Below are 10,419 nucleotides of genomic sequence, written 5' to 3' on the forward strand. Positions count from 1 at the left end.
GGTTCATCATCATCATCATCAATAAAAACAACGCCTACCACCACCACCACTACTACTACTACTACTTACTACTACTACTACTACTACTACTACTACTACTACAGCTGCTGCTGCTGCTGCTAGAATTGTAGGGGGATAATTAAATGTAAAAAAAGAATGAAAACAAGTATTAAAGTGGTGGTGGTGATGGTGGTGGCAGTGGTGGTGTTGGCGGCGGTGATAGTGGTGATGATGGTGGTGGTGGTGGTGGTGGTGGCGGCGATGGCGTCGGTGGTGGTGGAATTAGTGTTATTGGTTGTAATACTGGTACATATCGATATAGTTGATGTTAATGTTGGAAGTAGTGGCGGAGATTGTTTTAGTATTGGTATTGTTGTTGATGTTGTTGATGTTGTTGGTGGTGGTGGGGGTGTTGGCAAGGATGTTTGTTACGCTCTTGATAATGTTGGCTGAGTTGTAGTTGGCAGTGGGGAGGGGGGGGTGAATTGTGCATCTGATCGTGATGCTATTAGTAGATGGGCGTGAAGATGATAACATTAATGAGACTGGAATTAGTAGCGGTGGTGGAGCAAAAGGTTGTTGCTGGTACTAATATTGACTAGTCAAGGGGTGTTGATAAGACAGGTGTTTTCAGTGTGTTAGCAGTGCAATGGTCAAGCCTATAGAAACAGTTTCGATTCCTGCTGAGTTAATCATTCGGTTTGATACCGTCCTAAACAACCCCAATAAACTCCCTCTAAAAGAATAGAGTGGGCGTGTTCGCTTTCTGGGTCGGTCGAGTATCTCACCTGAACTCCCAACTTTCTCACGTTAATACTTCTTAAAGACTCATTTGTTATCTATCAATAATATATATATGTGTGTGTGCGTGCGTGTGTGTCTGTCAGATGTATTTGATTGGCAAGTGACTTGATCTGAGACCGAGTGTTGAAGCTACAGCAATTACAGCGTGGAAGACACAGGTTAGCCATTCACTGACCCCGGTCGCAGTCAGTGCAACGAAAGTCTTGACACCAAATAATACTAAATGTTTAAGTGAAGTTAAAGGTTTTTGTGTTTTTGAATGGCTTGTATGAGTTTCCAACTCTCCAATTTGTGTATATGCAGGTAAATATATGTGTGTATGTATGTATATATGTAAGTATGTAAATATGTAAGTATGTACGTATATAGATACATATGTATGTATATAATATATATAATACGTGTTTTTTATGTAAATGTATGCATATATATGTAATATATGCAATACATATATATATAATATATATATGTTTATATTTATGTATATAATATATATATATGTATATATATTAATAAATGAAATAAAACATATGCATATATATAAACATATATGTACGTACCTACCTCTACATGTACATATACACGCATATATGAGTACAGGACACCATATATATATATGTATATGTATGTATATAATATATATATATATATATATATATATATATATATATATATACATATGTATGTATATATCTATATATATAATATATATATATACAAAGTAGTATATATATATGTATATATATATATAAGTGTGTGTGTGTGTGTATATACGCATATATATGTATGTATGTATGTATGTAGTGTGGATATGTATTCTTCTGCGTCTCTCTCGCTCTCCCTCTCTCTCTTCCTCTCTCTTTCTCTCTCTCTTCCTCTCTCTCTCTTTCTCTCTCTTTCTCTGTGGTCTCGCTCACGTGCGCGTGTGTGCGCTCATGTGTAAAGTTATATTTCACAGTGCAAAACAAAAGCTGTAAACTGAAAGAACGAAAACAAATTACAAAAAAAAAATGGAACAACGATTTTTCGTCCAAATATCTTGACATTGTTGTACCTGACCAGACTGAAACTGACCGAAGGTGACCCAACTAAGTATACTATTTTACCTTAGACTGTATTAGATTGTACCAAACTAACCTTGAAGAGACCATTTTGTTGAAAATTAACACAGTATGATCTCTTGCTATAATTATCACTAGTTATTTTACCATGTTGTTGTTGTTGATAGTAGACATGGCCGTTGCTGCTGTTATTTTTTATTATTATCATTATTATTATTATTATTATTATTATTATTATTATTATTATTATTATTATTATTATTATTATTATTATTATTATTATTATTATTATTATTATTATTATTATTATTATTATTATTATTATTATTAGTAGTAGTAGTAGTAGTAGTAGTAGTAGTAGTAGTAGTAGTATCATCGACATCATTATCATCACCATCACTATCCTCCACCTCATCCTCATCAGCATCTACTGAAAACAAAGTACTATTTCAGATTACTAGACAACTGAAATAGTAAGCATGTACACACACACCACACACACACACACACACACAAGAAAAACCTTGTCTGCCAATCACCAACTAAAAGTGCTTCTCTCGGCCAGTTAGTACAGAAATACCTTAATCACTCTACACGGCTTTTAGTCTACATACAATGCATACATACATACATACATACATATATACATACATACATGTATGCATATATACATACACACACACATACATACATACACACACACACATACATATATATATATATATATATATATAATATATATATATATATATATATATATATATATATATATATATATATATATATATATATATATATATATATTCTTTTACTTGTTTCAGTCATTTGACTGCGGTCATACTTGAGCACCACCTTACAGGGTTTTTTAAGTCGAAGATACTTATTCTATCGTTCTCCTTTGCTGTACTGCTAGGCTATGGGGGACGTAACCACAACATCGGTTGTCAAGCGATGATGGGGTGACAAACACAGACAGAAAAACACACACATAGATATATACATATATGTGTATACCGAATCCACTCACAAAACCCGAGGCTAAAGTAGAAAACACTTGCTTAAAATGCCACGCAGTGGGACTGAAACCGGAACCATGTGCACCTATATATATTTTCTCGGTTCCCTTTCCCGAGCGTTGAACTAATACACCTGTTTGTTGTTTACACACATGTCTTAGTCTTTTTTTTGTAAATTCTAACTATATATATATATATATATATATATATATATATATATATATATATATAATTAATTAATAGGGTGAAACCTTTTGGATTAACTGGTGCTAGAGTGAGCCATATAGTGACCACTCTCTTATATTTATTTTATATTATATATATATATTATATATATATATATATATAGGCGCAGGAGTGGCTGTGTGGTAAGTAGCTTGCTTACCAAGTAACCTGCATACTTCCCATGAGTCTTGGTTGTCAGTGTACGCATGTGTCATTGTGTTATGCACTGAAGTAGATAGCTGGCGGTGTTTAGCCAGCGAAAAGTTGCTGCTTCAAGGTAAGACTTTTGTCTCTTGGATCCAGTGAGGGTTGTTGTCTGTGGTTATAATTTTTGCAAACAAGGAGTCCTCACTGGATTCAGGATGTTGGTCTGCTTGCGGTTGAGCAATATTGTTCACATTAAGTGAATTTTTTTTTTAATCATTGTGAGAAGTATAGTTTGGGGGTGTATCCTTCAACCAAAAGTTGTTCACTTTTAATAGTGTATGTTTTTACAACAACATTTACCTGTATTTCAAGTGGTGCCGTCCAGGTTCTAATCGGAGTACCATAGGGCTTGGAGTACCTGAATGCCCAGAAGATTTTTTTTGCTGTGTTTTGTTGAACTGTTGTTTTCTTCTATTCTTTAATTGTGACTTTTTATTGAACTGTTTGTTTTTTCTCTTCTTCCCTTTTGTTTCCTTTTGATTTCTCTCTTCTCTTTTTGAAATTTGTGAACTATTGTTTTGGACTATTTTACTTTCTAATTTAAAACATGGCAAAAAATATGGATAAGATTGTAGAGTGGGAGATTTTCCTACCTACGGAGTAGTACAGTCAGCAAAAGGTGGTGTTGAGAACGTATTCGAAGGTTCTCGACACCATTACCGTCTTCTCCAAGCAGATGATTGAGCGGAACATCTGCCAACCATTAAGTATATCTCTAGGGGTGTCAAATATGCAACAGTGTGGTTACTGTTTGACACCCCAGAGGAGGCTCGCAGTTTTGCGAGCCAGCCCCTTGAGGGTAAAGAAATTTTGTTTCTTCCCACTTATTGTGGGAAAAAATTGACGAGGGCTTGAGTCTGTGGTTTGCCATCCGGAATTGAACCCCAATGGATAGAGGATACTATCCGTCGGGGTCTTGGTGGCAGCGGAGTCAGGTTCCTCAATGTGAAAATTCTTCCTGCGGCTTGGGTCAAAAGCTGTTTTGACCCTGTGGACCCAATCAGCCATGAATCTGGTTATACAAGATTTTTTTTAAATGGCCGGGTGCAGGTACCCGGTGATTCTTGAGGGTCGTCCCTTCAGATGCCATCGGTGCCTGGAACCTGGCCGTATAAAGAAAAACTGTCCTCAGGAACAAAGGAAAGTCTTGGAGCAGTGGATTGAGACCTCAGTAGAAGAAGGAACGAAGGCGGCCGAGGAGACGGAGGACTCCTCAAAGAAGAGCCGCAAGAGGAAGAAGGTTAGCAACAATGTGTGCTCACCGAAGGATCCAAGGGATGAGGGAGGGGAGGCGAATCTCTCAGTCACGGAGGAGACGCACCCTCGCTCAGTTGAGAGAAAAAAAAACGAGGAAGAGGAAGAGAAACGGGACATTGCCGGCAGTCTTTGACATAGCACCGGAATGTCCCGGAACCTTGCCGATAGGGGTTGTGCCACCGGCAGGGAAAGAAACACCGTTGGGGAGAATTGTGCTACCAACGGTAGATTTGACTACCTCGAACCCGGAGGATGAGGAACTATTGGTCTTCTACAGAAGCGGATAGGTAGAAGAGGTGGTGGAAAAGCACTATAAGGGAGTACATTTAACCTTCTCACAGGATCCCGAATGGCCTCCGCAGATAGCTGTAGAGGTCACAAAGTTGACCGTGATGAATAAGCTGCAGGGACTCAATGAGGAATATCGCTTGTGGCCGGGCGACGCCGGCTCGGATCCCGCGTTGGTCTTTGTAAGCTTTGTAAGAGGCGTGGGAGATGGCGGAATATACGGGCACAAGTGATGTTGGGGAAGAATAGTGACAAGAGGTTGAAAAGCCTCAGTGTTATAATGTTTATTGTATAATGTTTAATGTTTATTGCATGTTATTGTGTTTAAGAGGGTCAACGCCCCAATTCTTAAATGGACTATCAGTCCCAAAATTGCAAAACTGAAGTAAGAGGTTCATTACCTCGTTTTGTCTTTTTCTGTGAAAAAAAAAGAAGAAAAAAGAATAATGTTTTAGAGAATCAAAAAATCGGCAGGCGATTTTTGTCTTCTACTATTATCATCCTTTTCATCATTCACCACATCAATGTCTTTGTCCAGCCCGCAAGCTACTCTGTATCATGCCTTTATGGCAAAATTTTTGAAATAAGGTAGCTTACTTACCAACAACATGGTTCCGGTTTCAGACCCACTGCGTGCCACCTTGAGCAAGTATCTTCTACTATAGCCTGGGTCAACTCAAACCTTGTGAGTGTATTTGGTAGACGGAAACTGAAAGAAGCCTGTCGTATATATATATATATGTGTGGTGTGTGTGTGTGTGTTTGTGTGTCCATGTTTGTCCCCCCGCCATCGCTTGACAATCGATGTCGGTGTGTTCACGTCCCCATAACTTAGCGGTTCGGCAAAAGAGACCGCTAGAATAAGTACCAAACTTACAAAGAATAAGTCTGGTGTCGTTTTGTTCGACTAAATAAAATAAAGAATATATATGGGGAGGATTCACAAAAAATAAAAGACGAAGACAGGTGGTGTAGACAACAAACATGTTTAACGCTCAGGAAGTGAAGAAGTCTTTAACGTTTCGAGCCTACGCTCTTTCACGGAAAGGAACATAGAAAGAAACAAGGAGAGAAAATAAAGAATGTGTAGTGGCTAGCTATAAGGAGAGAAAACAAAGAATGTGAGTAGAGAGAGAGAGAGAGAGAGAGAGAGAGAGGGAGAGAGGGAGAGATAAAGAGAGAGAAGGACAGAAATAGAATGAGGCATGTATATACTTAAGTAGATATTTATATATGTGTCTTTGAGTGTGTTTGTCCCCCACCACCGCTTGACTACCGATGTTGGTGGCAACGGTTCGGCCAAAGGGCTGACAGAATAAATACAGGGCTTTTAAAAGATATGTACCGGTTTCCATTCGTTCGATTAAAGATCCTTCCAGGTGGTGCTCGGGCATGGCTGCAGTCTGAAATAAGAAAAAGTTTACACACACACACATATAAATATATTATTATTAATAAAAGATAATAATATAAGTGGCTAGCAAGTATAAAAACCAAAAAGGTAAATTTATAAATTTATAATTAAGGGTATATGATAGTACCAGCGTTGCTAGAATTAAGAGTCGAAAAATACTCAAATAACCCACAATATCATTGAAAATTGAATAAGCTGACGAAATCGAGGAGCTAGAAAACAGCAATATTCCATGAAATTATATCCTACTGTCTTAAGTGAAGAAAATCTACAATATAGTCTTGCATAATTTTAAAAAGACGAAGTGGTCATAACCGGAATATCTTTGATGATAGTTCTACTCTTTCAGATCTGGCATGTACTTAACCCTTTCGTTACCATATGTCTAAGGAAATAATTAGCCTTGGTTTCAATTAATTTTGAAAATGATAAATAATTTAGCAAAATAACGTTGTCATTGTTATGCTGGTATTTGGAACAAAAATAAACATTAAATTTTGAGGGAAGGTTTTAATTTAGAACACTTAAAGCTGGAATTTGTATCATAGAACAAAAGTTGGCCTCAGGCAGGTTGGTATGAAAGTGTGAAGCAATAACAACAATGATAATGATAATGATAATGATGTTTCACATACTGTGCCGACTTACTTTTAGTGCTAGGTAAAGATCTTTTATATCGGTTTCAAATTTTGGCACAAGGCCAGCCATTTCGGGGGAGGAGGTAAGTTGATTACATCGACCCCAGTGCTTGACTGGTACTTATTATACCGACCCCAAAAGAAAAAAGGCAAAGCGGTCCACGGCGGGATTTGAACTCAAAACGCAAAGACGGACGAAATGTCGCCAAGCATTTTACCTGGCCTGCTAAGGATCCTGCTGACTCGCCCCTTTGAAGCCTTTTTATGTTGAACATTATTTATATTATTTACGTTTGACGGATATTTGTCCGCATTTTGTTTGTTATTAACACGTTTCGGCTGATATACCCTTCCCGCCTTCATCAGGTGTCTTGGGGAAATTTTGAACATGAGTTCTCATTCCTAAGGTATTTTCTATGTTGTTGTTGTTGTTGTTGTTGTTGTTGTTGTTGTTGTTGTTGTTGTTGTGTTGTTGTTGTGTTGTTGTTATTATTATTATTATTATTATTATTATTATTATTATTATTCAGGTCACTGCCTGGAATTGAACTCGGAATCTTGGGGTTAGTAGCTCGCGCTCTTAACCATTACGTCATATGCTCGTGGGCATATAATAATAATAATAATAATGATAATATAATAATAATAATAATAATAATAATAATAATAATAATAATAATAATAACATCGAAAAATACCTTAGGAATGAGAACCCAGGTTATATCAGCCAAAACGTTGTGTTCACAACAAATAAGATGATAACAAATATCAGTCAAATGTAAATAATGTAAATAATGTACATAATTCCTTATCTCTTAAATACAGAACTGTACTTTTCATATTGAATTAAGTACCTGGTTGCTACATCACTTTTACGGAATGCAAAGAACCGTAAGTGAATAACACAAAGCATTTGGCCAACATTCTGCCAATTTCGCCTTTTGCCACACTCTGAGTTATCAAGAGTATCTTTAGGATTTACAGTACTTCTATAATCGTTTTGTGATATTTTGTGTGATAAACCTGCTATGACCGGCTTCGTCAATTATTTCTATACAATGAATACCGGTTATGCCGATAAAAAAGAAATGATCTCTCTATAGCGATCAGGTTATTGGTTTTACTTTTATCAGTAGAAATAGCAATATCAATAAAGTTTATTTACCGACCAAATTTATTGGCGATGTATTGTTTCTCATTAGGAGACAACAAAACCTTTCTGAAATATATAATACCCGAGCGCAATGTACTATGTGTTCGTCTCATTGTGAAGACTTTGTTAGTGCTTCAAATAATTCAATACATAATTCTTTATTCTTACTCGCTACAGCTCCACCACCATTAAATAAAGTCTTACTATGAAGTAAAATAGACAAAGAAAAGAAAGAGAGAAACAGTAGCTAAGTTTAGCGGTAGAATTGAAATTTCAACGAGAAAGATGCTTAAATTAGCTTAAAACGAGAGGTTTAAAAGGCTTCGCAACAATATGTAATAAAAGAATAGTAACAGGCATTGTCTTGTACAATACTTATTTTTTACAGGTGGTAAAAAATTGATATTTGTAACAATAGCTTGGTAAAGATCTTCCTTTTGATATCAAACCAAATTTGTATCTTCTATTTGCATTTAAGAAACAAAACCAAAATTGGGTAGAACAAGTAAAATTAAAGTATTTCTTAGCACATTAAAAATTTTATGTAGAGGTATACAATTTTCCAGAACATTCTTAACTTCGAAATCTACTCAAAAATTGTGAAAATATATATGTATATTTATGTATAGATTCCCACATATTACGACATGAAATTGTTTTGGTATGACCATGTACCTTGAATTGAATATGGCATTCTCAAATGATATAAAGATGAAGTTTGGCCAAGATGGAGTTTGGCAAAGTTAGGGAAATCTGAAAGTTAGTCTAATAACATCTAAATGGTCTGACAATTTCTTCGATATCTGATAAGGGATGCTATTAGTAGCAATAATTATACAGATGAAAAATATATCATATGATGGAAGTCGGAACTAGGAACGCGAAACCTGGAAATATAACACTTGGATAGATTACAAACATGGAGCTCATAACTATCTGCATTCAATACATCAGTGGCCCACGATATGCTTGCCGTACCAGTCCCCATGCCAACATTTGGGTTGCTCATTTGGAAGCTAACTGAGATACGAGTTATTGATATTGAGGCAGAAATTTATCAATGATTCAAACCACTATTGAATGACCTATCATATACTTTCAACAATATCTACTAAGCACAATTCATCAAACTACATAACAGCTGTATATCACATGCACAAAATGAGATTAGGGATCAGCTAAAATGTCCAGATGCGCATCTGCAACAGGAATTGGACGCAATATATAGTTGGGCTGAAGACAACAACTCGCAGTTTAGTGCAGGAAAATTCCAAGCCCTGCATTACTAGCACACAAAGCCGAACATCATGCAGACATGGTGCACTGGTCCGGGAGGGATTGCAATCCCCGAATGAAAATAAGTGCGTGACCTGGGCATTGACATGAGCGATGATACATCTTTCCAGGTGCATATTACCAATTTGGTAATAAAATGCAGGTGCCTAGCTCGATGGATCTCCGAACTTTCAAAATGAGAGAAAAGGAGACTGTGATGGTACTTTAGAGGGCTTACGTCCTAAGCCGCGGGAACCACTGCTCCCAACTATGGTCAAAAAACAAAATAAAATTAACGGCGGAACTCGAAGCATTCCAACAAAACTACACTAAGAAAATAGTCTCAATGCAACGTATCATCTATCGGGAAAGACTGAAAGAGTTAAAACTCTTCTCCTTAGAACGAAGGCAGAAAATATATGCAGTTATATACATCTAGAAAATCCTGGAAGGCCTTGTACCAAACTTTGGCATTGAAACTTACGCAAATAGCAGAACGAGGCGCCACTGCATAGTGCCAAAATTCCTAGCATCTCCATCAAAATACAAGACCAGATACTGCAGCAGCTTTGGTTTAAGGGCCCATAGCTCTTCAATATGCTTTGAAAAAGGGCGAGAGATCTGAATGGTGTAGATGTAGGTGTCTTCAAAACAAAAATTGGATCTCCTCGAGTTAAGGGCTCCAGATGAGCCTACCTCATGGCAGGAAACAAAGACGTGGGCAGCGGCATCAAACTCCTTCATTCACCAAATGCCACACCAGAGGAGGTTTCAAATAATGGTGTAGCACAGCAAACGGTGGTGCCCCAGCACGACCACAGCTGTAAAGCTGAAACACTTAAAAGATATTAAATATATCAAAGATATATATGTATATATATATATAAAATCTATATATATGTATAAATATAAGTATATATATAATCTATGCCTAAATATATATATATATATATATATATATGGAGAGAGAAGGAGTGTGTGAGAGAGAGGGCAGAGAGAGAATGGGAGGGTGAGAGACAAAAGGGGAGTGAGAAAAATAGAAGGAGGGAGAGTGTGAGTTATGTATTTATTATTAATTTCA

The 10,419-nt window shown here is 36.7% G+C and overlaps 1 long non-coding RNA gene across 1 annotated transcript in view; it reads left to right on the plus strand.

Annotated features, from left to right (window-relative positions):
- The first annotated feature begins 6,567 nt into the window (after positions 1-6,567).
- The window catches only part of LOC118765282, a 9,392-nt gene continuing 5,540 nt past the window's right edge, over positions 6,568-10,419 (plus strand). Inside the window, exons 1-2 of the long non-coding RNA XR_005001121.1 lie at positions 6,568-6,579; positions 9,906-9,910. This is a non-coding gene — a long non-coding RNA (uncharacterized LOC118765282). The remainder of the gene's footprint in view (positions 6,580-9,905; positions 9,911-10,419) is intronic.

The sequence above is a fragment of the Octopus sinensis genome, linkage group LG11, assembly GCF_006345805.1.
Source record: "Octopus sinensis linkage group LG11, ASM634580v1, whole genome shotgun sequence".
Taxonomy (NCBI): Eukaryota; Metazoa; Mollusca; class Cephalopoda; order Octopoda; family Octopodidae; genus Octopus; species Octopus sinensis.